Below are 10,574 nucleotides of genomic sequence, written 5' to 3' on the forward strand. Positions count from 1 at the left end.
TTCAATATATCCACATAATTTCCTCATGATGCCATCTATTTGTGAAGTGCACCAATCCCTCCTGCAGCAAAACACCCCCACAACATGATGCTGCCACACCCATGCTTCACGGTTGGAATAGTGTTCTTCGGGTTGCAAGCCTCCCCCTTTTTCCTCCAAACATAACGATGATAATTATGGCCAAACAGCTCTACTTTTGTTTTATCAGACCAGAGGACATTTCTCCAAAAAGTACCATCTTTGTCTCCATGTGGAGTTGCAAACCATAGTCTGGCTTTTTTATGGTGGTTTTGGAGCAGTGGCTTCTTCCTTGCTGGGCGCCCTTTCAGGTTATGTCGATAGAGAACTAGTTTTACTGTGGATATAGATACTTTTGTACCTGTTTCCTCCAGCATCTTCACAACATCCTTAGCAGTTGATCTGGGATTGATTTTCACTTTTCGCACCAAAGTACTTTCATCTCTAGGAGACAGAACGCGCCTCCTTCCTGAGAGGTATGATGGCTGCGTGGTCCCATGGTGTTTATACTTGCGTACTATTGTTTGTACAGCTGAACGTGGTACCTTCAGGCGTTTGGAAATTGCTCCCAAGGATGAACCAGACTTGTGCATGTCTCCAATTTTTTTTCTGAGGTCTTGGCTGATTTCTTTTGATTTTCCCATGATGTCAAGCAAAGAGGCACTGAGTCTGAAGGTAGGCCTTGAAATACATCCACAGGTACACCTCCAATTGACTCAAATGATGTCAATTAGCCTATCAGAAGCTTCTAAAGCCATGATATCCTTTTCTGGAATTTTACAAGCTGTTTAAAGGCACAGTCAACTTAGTGTATGTAAACTTCTGACCCACTGGAATTGTGATACAGTGAATTATAAGTGAAATAATCTGTCTGTAAAAAAGTGTTGGAAAAATGACTTTTCCAACACAGTCTTGCATGACTTCTCATGTCATGCAAGAAGTAGATGTCCTAACCAACTTGCCAAAACTATAGTTTGTTAACAAGAAATTTGTGGAGTGGTTGAAAAACGAGTTGTAATGACTCCAACCTAAGTGTATGTAAACTTCCGACTTCAAATGTGTATATATATATATATATATATATATATATATATACAGTATATATACTACAGGTTAAAAGTTTTAGAACACCTATTCATTAAAGGGTTTTTGTCACGACTTCTACCGAAGTCGATGCCTCTCGTTGTTCGGGCGGTGCTCGGCGCTCGACGACACCGGTCTTCTAGCCGTCATTGATCGATTTTTAATTTTCCATTGGTTTTGTCTTGTCTTCCTAAACACCTGGTTCCAATCCCATTCATTAACTGTTGTGTATTTAACCCTCTGTTTCCCCTCATGTCTTTGTCAGAGATTGTTTGTTATTTCAGATTTTGTGTTGTTTGTATTGTTGCGCGACGGGACCTCGTACACACTTTGTTTTATTTTTATTTATAGTTTTGGAGATATGTTTTGTTTACAGTCATTAAACAACTCCATTTCATTAAGTTTGATTCTCCTGCGCCTGACTTCCCTGCCACCTATACACACGACTCTGACAGAATCTCTGACCAAACATGAAGTCAGCAGGAGAAGGTACACCGGCCATGGAGGTGGTGGAGCGGAGATGATGCGGAGATGATTTACCAAAACCCCGGATAAACCTCCGGTAGTAGTTGAGTGGGCGACACGTGCAGAGCCCTCTCACCCTCAGTGTCCAGCTGTGCGTCTGTACGTTCCGTCTGCTGTCCGCAACCGACTGATCTATTGGGCCCACACGTCACCCTCCTCTGGTCATCCTGGGATAGGTCGGCCAGTGCCCTGTCTTGATGGGAAGTACTGGTGGACCACTGTATCTAAGGATGTGAGGATTTATGTTTCCTCCTGCTCAGTGTGCGCCCAGTGCAAGGCTCCTAGACACCTGCCCAGAGGTAAGTTACAACCCTTACCCGTTCCACAAAGGCCGTGGTCGCACCTGTCGGTGGATTTCTTAACTGATCTTCCACCTTCACAGGGTAACACCACGATCCTGATCGTTGTGGATCATCTTTCTAAGTCCTGTCATCTCCTCCCTTTGCATGGTCTCCCTACGGCCTTACAAACTGCGGAGGCCCTGTTTACACATGTCTTCCGGCACTATGGGGTGCGTGAGGATATAGTGTCTGATCGGGGTCCCCAGTTCACGTCAAAGGTCTGGAAGGCGTTCATGGAACGTCTGGGGGTCTCGGTCAGCCTTACCGCAGGTTTTCACCCCGAGAGTAATGGGCAGGTGGAGAGAGTTAACCAGGATGTGGGTAGGTTTCTGCGGTCTTATTGCCAGGACCGGCCGGATGAGTGGGCGAAGTTCGTGCCCTGGGCAGAGATGGCCCAGAACTCGCTCTGCCACTTCTCCACTAACCTTTCTCCCTTTCTATGTGTATTAGGGTATCAGCCGATTATGGCTCCTTGGAATCAGTCAGACCGAGGCATCTGCCGTGGACAATTGGTTCCGGCGCATGGAGAAAACCTGGGAGGCCGCCCACGTCCACCTTCAGCGCGCCATACTGCGCCAGAAATTTGGCGCAGACAGTCACCGCAGTGAGGCACTGGTGTTCGCACCGGGGGACAGGGTCTGGCTCTCGACTCGAAACCTGCCCCTCCGCCTGCCCTGTCGGAAGCTGGGTCCGCGGTTTGTGGGGCAGTTTAAAGTCCTGAGAAGAGTGAACGAGGTATGTTATAGGTTACAGCTTCCCCTTGATTACCGCATTAACCCCTTGTTCCATGTGTCTCTCCTCAGGCCGGTGGTGGCTGGCCCGCTCCAGGAGGCTGAAGTGCGGGATGTTCTTCCGTCCCCTCTGGCCACCGAGGGGGTCCCGGCGTACTCCGTTCTATCCATCTTGGATTCGAGACGTCGGGCGAGGGGCCTTCAGTACCTTGTGGAGTGGGAGGAGTACGGTCCGGAGGAGAGATGCTGGGTTCCGGTGGAGGACGTGTTAGATCCTTCCATGCTGCGAGAATTCCACCGTCTCCATCCGGATCGCCCTGCACCTCGCCCGGGGGGGGGGGGGCGGGGTACTGTCACAAGTCGAAGCCTCTCCTTGTTCGGGCGGTGCTCGGCGCTCGACGTCACCGGTCTTCTAGCCATCATTGATCCATTTTTCATTTTCCATTGGTTTTGTCTTGTCTTCCTACACACCTGGTTTCAATCCCATTCATTACCGTTGTGTATTTAACCCTCTGTTTCCCCTCATGTCTTTGTCAGAAATGGTTTGTTATTTCAGATTTCGTGTTTATATTGGTGCGCGACAGGTCCTCGTACCCACTTTGTTTTATTTTTATTCATAGTATTGGAGTTATGTTTTGTTTACAGTCATTAACTTCTCTGCGCTACGGATCCCTTTTACGGGATCACTTTCCTAAACAACCGCTAGAATTGCAGGGCGCCAAATGCAAACATATTACTAAAACAATTTATAATCATGCAATCACAAGTGAAATATACCAAAACACATCTTAGCTTGTTGTTAATCCACCTATCTGTCTCTTATACACATCTAGATGTGTATAAGAGACAGGTATTGGAGTTATGTTTTGTTTACAGTCATTAACTTCTCTGCGCTACGGATCCCTTTTACGGGATCACTTTCCTAAACAACCGCTAGAATTGCAGGGCGCCAAATTAAAAAATATTACAAAAAATATTTATAATCATGCAATCACAAGTGAAATATACCAAAACACAGCTTAGCTTGTTGTTAATCCACCTATCGTGTCAGATTTTGAAAATATATTTTACAGCGAAAGAAATCCAAGCTTTTGTGAGTGTAGCTTTCAATGCTACAACAGTTAGGCATATATTAGCTTGGTTAGCTTGGTCACGAAAGTCAGAAAAGCAATCAAATTAATCGCTTACTTTAGATAATCTTCGGATGTTTGCACTCACGAGACTCCCAGTTACACAACAAATGTTCTTTTTGTTCGATAAATATAACTTTTATCACAAAAAAACGCCATTTGGGTTGCGCGTTATGTTCAGAAAACTAAAGCCTCGTTCCGTTCAACAAATTCCAAAAAGTATCCGTTATGGTCGTAGAAACATGTCAAATGTTTTTTATAATCAATCCTCAGGTTGTTTTTAACAAACATAATCGATAATATTTCAACCGAACCATAACCATAAGAGACAAAAGGAAAATGGAGAGCTCCCCTCTGGCGCGCAAGCACTATTCAGAGGACACCTGACTTCTTTTGAAAAATAAAAGCCTGAAACTATGTCTAAAGCCTGGGCACAGCCTGAGGAAGCCATTGGAAAAGGAATCTGGTTGATACCCCTTTAAATGGAAGAGGGGCAGGCAATGAAACAGGGATAAAAATTTAAAAAGCACTTCCGGATTAGACTTCCTCAGGTTTTTGCCTGCAAAATCAGTTTTGTTAGCCTCACAGACAATATTTTGACAGTTTTGGAAACTTTGGAGTGTTTTCTATCCTAATCTGTAAATGATATGCATATTCTACGATCTGGGCCTGAGAAATAGTCCGTTTACCTTGGGAACGCTATTAAAAAAATAAAAATATGACCCCTAGCGTCAAGAAGTTATACTCACAGACATCATTCAAACAGTTTTAGAAACTTCAGAGTGTTTTCTATCCAAATCTACTAATAATATGCATATTCTAGCTTTTCTGGCTGAGTAGAAGTCAGTTTACTCTGGGCATGCTTTTCATCCGGACGTGAAAATACTGCCCCCTACCTTAAGTTCTAGATAGCATATTTTTTTCTAAGAGTGTACAACACATGAATATGTGAATATTTACTTCTTTTTTATATTTATGAGTCTTATTTTTGTATATATTTTTATTTTTAATAGTTTAAAATGTTATGATTATTTATCCCTGACGAAGGCCATGCAGCCGAAACACGTCGGATTTGAAAAACTTTGCTTCTATTGAACATGCCTTACAAGTAAAGGCATTTAAATGTACCGTATTTAGGCAGCCATTTCCCCATTGTGCTTTGTGGGATCTTGACAATGTATAGTAGCCAAGTAGCATTAAAATAATAAAATATGTGGAACTCTACGCACGCTGCGCCTTGGTCCTATCATTATTACGAACATCGTGACAGAGAAGAAAACAAACTTACTCTGTTCTTCTGGATTTGATCCACATCATCCTGTAAAAGAAAGAAAGAATTGTGGCTTATTTTGATCCAATGGTATATGTACTGTAGCTCAATCAAATGTATCAATGACATGTACTTAGAAAGCCCTTCTTACATCAGCTGATGTCACAAAGTGCTGTACAGAAACCCAGCCTAGTTGTAATGAATAATGTAGTCAGGGGTAAATTCATGTATTTAGGGCTAATGATTTAGGTTTGTATATCCGACCAGCTTTACCCATGGTGATGGTGGCTATTGCCATGGTGGTGGTGGCTAAATGGTAACAGCTAGCAATGAAATAGTCCTAAGTAGTCCCAGAACAACTCTGTCTTGTCCTTCTGTAACACTCAGCAATGGCACCTATAAAGAAATCGTCTGCCTTATTTCACGTATGATAGGCCTTCTTCCCACTGCTAACAAAAACCAAGAGACAAGTATGAGTGACACAAATGCTGACCTTGACATATTACTGCGTAGACTGTATCAGAGAGAGAGAGAGAGAGAGAGAGATTTCCAGTTCTTATGATAATTACACATGTCCTGTTTTGTTGTATATGTACCACTATAGTCTCAAATATTATTCATACCAAGTTCCCATTTACCAACGTATTACTGCAAAATGTTAGTGACTGGCCATATGAGAACCGAAAGATTTGATAAGGAGACAACATACTGCAGCTCCTCTGGTTAATGTGTACAGTAAGCAGTCAGTTGTCACCTTCCAGAAAGAATCACATGGGGAAACTGGGAGGGTCCAGGTTTTATCAAGACAACACATTGTATTGTAGAATGTATCTTATTGGCTTCCTCAGTACTTTATAGGAAAACTGCCCACCATGGCCATTTTAGTTACTGCAAGCATTATCTATACTCTACGTGTTCTGTATCATAACACCAGTGGCAGTTCTAGTTTGTATGGCTCCCTGGGCGAACCCCCCCTTCAGCGCCCCCCCCCCCCCAAAAACAAAAACACCATTCCGCACTAACTGTAATTTTTATTCAGACATTTGGAACAACACAAATAAATAGAAAGGAGGACCAAGGCACTCTTCGTATAATACTATATGATCCCCAATCAGAGACAACGATAAACCGCTGTCTCTGATTGGGAACCATACCAGGCCAACATAGACAAACAAATCACCTAGATGACCCACCTTAGTCACTATCACGCCCCAACCAACATAGAGAATACACTGGTCAGGGCGTGACATTCTCTTTGCCATAAAAAGATGATGGTGAATATTTGTCTTTCAAAAGAAGAAAATGTATTATTCAATACTACATTATAGTATACAGAACCGGTCATAGGGGATTAAAAAAGAAGGGTAAGCTTTTAATCTCTTCATGTAAATACTTTTAGTCTGTTTTAGTGGATAATTATTACAAAATAAGTCAATCATTAGTTGGTATATTTAAATACATGATCTATGTTTCTTAAGTACTTAATATTTTTGTGTTTTAGTGTTTGATAGCATTTGTTATCTAATAAATAACAAAACACAAAATTGATGGAAGGCATATTTCAGATTAATGTTTATTTCAATTATTTAAGGAGTATTCTATTGTTTTGTTATGAAGGTTATGACTCAACTGCAGATATGGCTTTTTGCAACTTGTGGATAAAATCTTTACAGCCCTTAACAACAATGGAAACGCTCTAGGCATCTTTTTAGATTTATCCAAAGTGTTTGACACGGTTGATCATGACATATTACTTTCTAAATTGCATTATTATGGTTTTCATGATTATACATATAATTGGTTATATAGTCATGTTTACGATAGAGAACAATGTGTTTATGCAAACGTCTGTGCATCTACCAGGGCCAAGATATCATGTGGTGTGCCATAGGGTTCGATAAGTGGACCTTTGTTATTCATAATCTATATCAATGACCTTGTGTAACAGTATTGCTTCCGTCCCTTTCCTCGCCCCTACCTGGGTTCAAAACAGGGACCCTCTGCACACATTGACAACAGTCACCCTCAAAGCACCGTTACCCATCACTCCACAAAAGCCACGACCCTTGTAGAGCAAGGGAAACAACTACTTAAAAGGTCTCAGAGCGAGTGATGTCACCGATTCAAACGCTACTAGCGCGTATCGTTAACTAGCTAGCCATTTCACACAGGATACACTTGCTGCTATGTCTTCTAATGTACTTCCCGTTTTCTTTGCTGATGACCTCAATTGGATTTTACCACACAATAATTTTTTATGAAGCCAACTCAGGTATGGATACATTTTCTGAATGGTTCCAGGTAAACAAATGATATTTAAATGTAAAAAAAATCTAACTTTATTGTATTTACTAGTAAGAATAATAATAAAAAATAATTTAAAAAATCTAATAAGAGAGACTCTCAATCGGTGGGAATGAAATGGAACAAGTAAAATCCACTAGATTCCTCTGAGTTCTAATTAATGGAAAGTTATCCTGGAAAGATCATATTCTATTTGTCTGCAGCAGTGTTGGTATCTTCAGAAATATTTGTGGTTTGGTTCATCAGGCCTGCTTCCTAACTCTATACTATAGTTTAATTTATCCATATCTCATTTTCTGTGTCATGACGTTGCACTCTTTGGGTACAGCGAGCACTATTCCCCCCTCCCTCTGCACCATCCCCCTACCTCTGCACCATCCCCCTACCTCTCTCTCTGTTACACTCAGGCTGCTGTGGTCAGAGAGGTCATAAATTCCTGGATGAGAATCCTGCCTCAGGGCCAGACAGTATAGAGAGAGTGAGTTTTCATAGAGAGAACAAAGGAATTTCTTCCACCTCACAGAACTGGAGGTCCGAAAAATATTTATGTTCTGGAGAATGTATAAAAGATCGGTGAAGAATCCAGCTACGAACTGGTCCGTTTGGTACAATTTTGTGAAACTCATGAAAGACAATACGGCTACATTACCATAACGCTGTTTATACAATAGCATCAGTTATGAGGCTTACATCTAATTGTTGTATAAAATGAATGAGTAAAGATTAAACTATTTGTGAAATGATGTGATGCTATGTAATGATGTTAATGTGAGATATTTGTATTTCTGTTTAAAGTTTCACTAAGTCATTGGCACGCCCCCAGGGGCACAGACAGGACCTGGCGTCATGAGACAGCCCTTTTCTATGTTCCGAATAAAACCCCCACCTGGGGGTCACCAGACTGAGCTTACCTCAATTACGAGGGGACTAAGGGTTGAGACGAGACCAGTACCTCTATCATAGAGGGAAATAAGGCTTGAGTAGATTGCTGAATCTTTTAACCATCCCACGTGGTTAAACTCTTAGACTATCGACACCGACAGAATAAGAACAAGTCTTTGATATTAATTACTAGTTTGCAGCTAGGAATTCGGTATCATTGAACGCGAAGACCGACATCCGCCGAAACATCTATTCTATAAGGACATGAATGAATGTCACTCTGAACTATCCTACAAACTAGTAATTAACTACAAACTTTTCAACAGAGATCCCGATGACACACTGAGCGTAAATATATATATTTATTGCAACTATTCCCGAATGAGTTCAGCGTTCATGTGCAAATTATTAGCATTTCAATTGATATAATTATCAACTTTGTAGTGTCTTATCTTTCGCGCCCTTATCAGTCCCTCTGTCTAACAAGCCGCCATGCCGGTTTAGCCGACTAGGACACATTCCCCTATCATTTCTTTGTAACCATATCTACTGTTTGTTATGCATTTCTGTGAGTACTTAGTTAGTAAATAAATTATTTTAAGACAATTGATGTATGGATGACTCATAGTGAAGACTGGGTTTGTGCAGATAACCAACAATTTACGACGTTTGGAATGAGACTAACGTAGAAATAAAATTCATTAATCAGAAGACTAAGTGATCAGATATTAAAATATCTGAAAGTTATATTAGGAAAATTATAACTTTGTAATCTGAATATTTTCCTTGTGCCCCGACTTCCTAGTTAATTACAGCTACGTGATTAAGTAGTTTAATCACGTAATAATAATTACAGAGAATTTTTGATAAAGATTCATCTTCAGTTTAATGATGCCAAAGACACGACAACTGTAATAATATTGTCTGGGCCATACATATGCCGAATCCCCTCACAACTTACTCATCATACAAAATACATTTGCAAGACTATCCACACTCTCTAATTACCTGGCTCCATCTGCACCTTTGTTTAAGAAACTCAATATCTTCTCCATTTACAACATTAATGTACGTCAATTATTTACTTCATCTACAAATACTTATAACTCCCAGACAGTTTACCTAAACTCTTCAATGAGCTTCAGTTCATTCTGAAATCCATCTATATAACACAAGACGTGATAACCTTCACCCCCCTCTGCCGCATCTCACATAGTCAATTTTCTGTCAGATACAGAGGTACCATACTCTGGAATTCTTATCTTCACATTCCAAACATCATTAACACTCAATGACTTCAAGTGAAAACTACCAATAATCCCCTCCATGTAGCCTAACTCTCTCTTCTCTCTCTCTCTCACACACGCACACGCCACACGCACACGCACACGCACACGCACACGCACCAGCGCACACGCACACGCACACACACACACACACACACACACACACACACACACACACACACACACACACACACACACACACACACACACACAAACACATATTTTTTCTTCTATACTGAGTATATCATGTACAATTATAATTAATATGCTTTGTTTAACTAATTGAACAAACTTGTATTTTTGTACTTATATTTGTCACCATAGTTTGCTTTGTATGTTCATATGTTTTGTTTGGTCAGGGTGTGATCTGAGTGGGCATTCTATGTTGTATGTCTAGTTTGTCTTTTTCTGTGTTTGGCCTGATATGGTTCTCAATCTGAGGCAGGTGTTAGTCATTGTGTCTGATTGGGAACCATATTTAGGTAGCCTGTTTTGTCATTGTGAGTTGTGGGTGATTGTCTTTATGTCAGCACTATTATTCATTAGCTTCACGTTCGTTGTTTGTTATTTTTGTATAGTTTCGTTAAGTGTTCTCTGTGTTAATAAATATCAAGATGAACACTTACCACGCTGCATATTGGTCCTCCGATCCTTCAAACTTCTCTTCCTCAGATGAGGAGGACGACGAGCGTTACAATATTAGTGGTGTTGTTTTCATATCAGCCCTTTGGTCTTCCAACCTGCATCAGTGTTATGTATTTCACTTATTTTCTTTGGTGCGAATAAATAAAACCTGTAAACTTAAACCACTTTTCTCACCCTGGAACAATGATGCAAAACCAATCACAATTTTGTCCATCACGGCAACGTAGAAAAACATAATTGATCACAGCTGTCAACAGCTTATTGTGGTACAAAGCTATGTGAATCATTTTCCAATAAGTAATATCAAGAAATGTGGATTAAGTTGTATGATCCTTTGCTGTCATCTATCCAGGCATCAA

Source organism: Salvelinus sp. IW2-2015, linkage group LG37 (assembly GCF_002910315.2).
Source record: "Salvelinus sp. IW2-2015 linkage group LG37, ASM291031v2, whole genome shotgun sequence".
Classification (NCBI taxonomy): Eukaryota; Metazoa; Chordata; class Actinopteri; order Salmoniformes; family Salmonidae; genus Salvelinus; species Salvelinus sp. IW2-2015.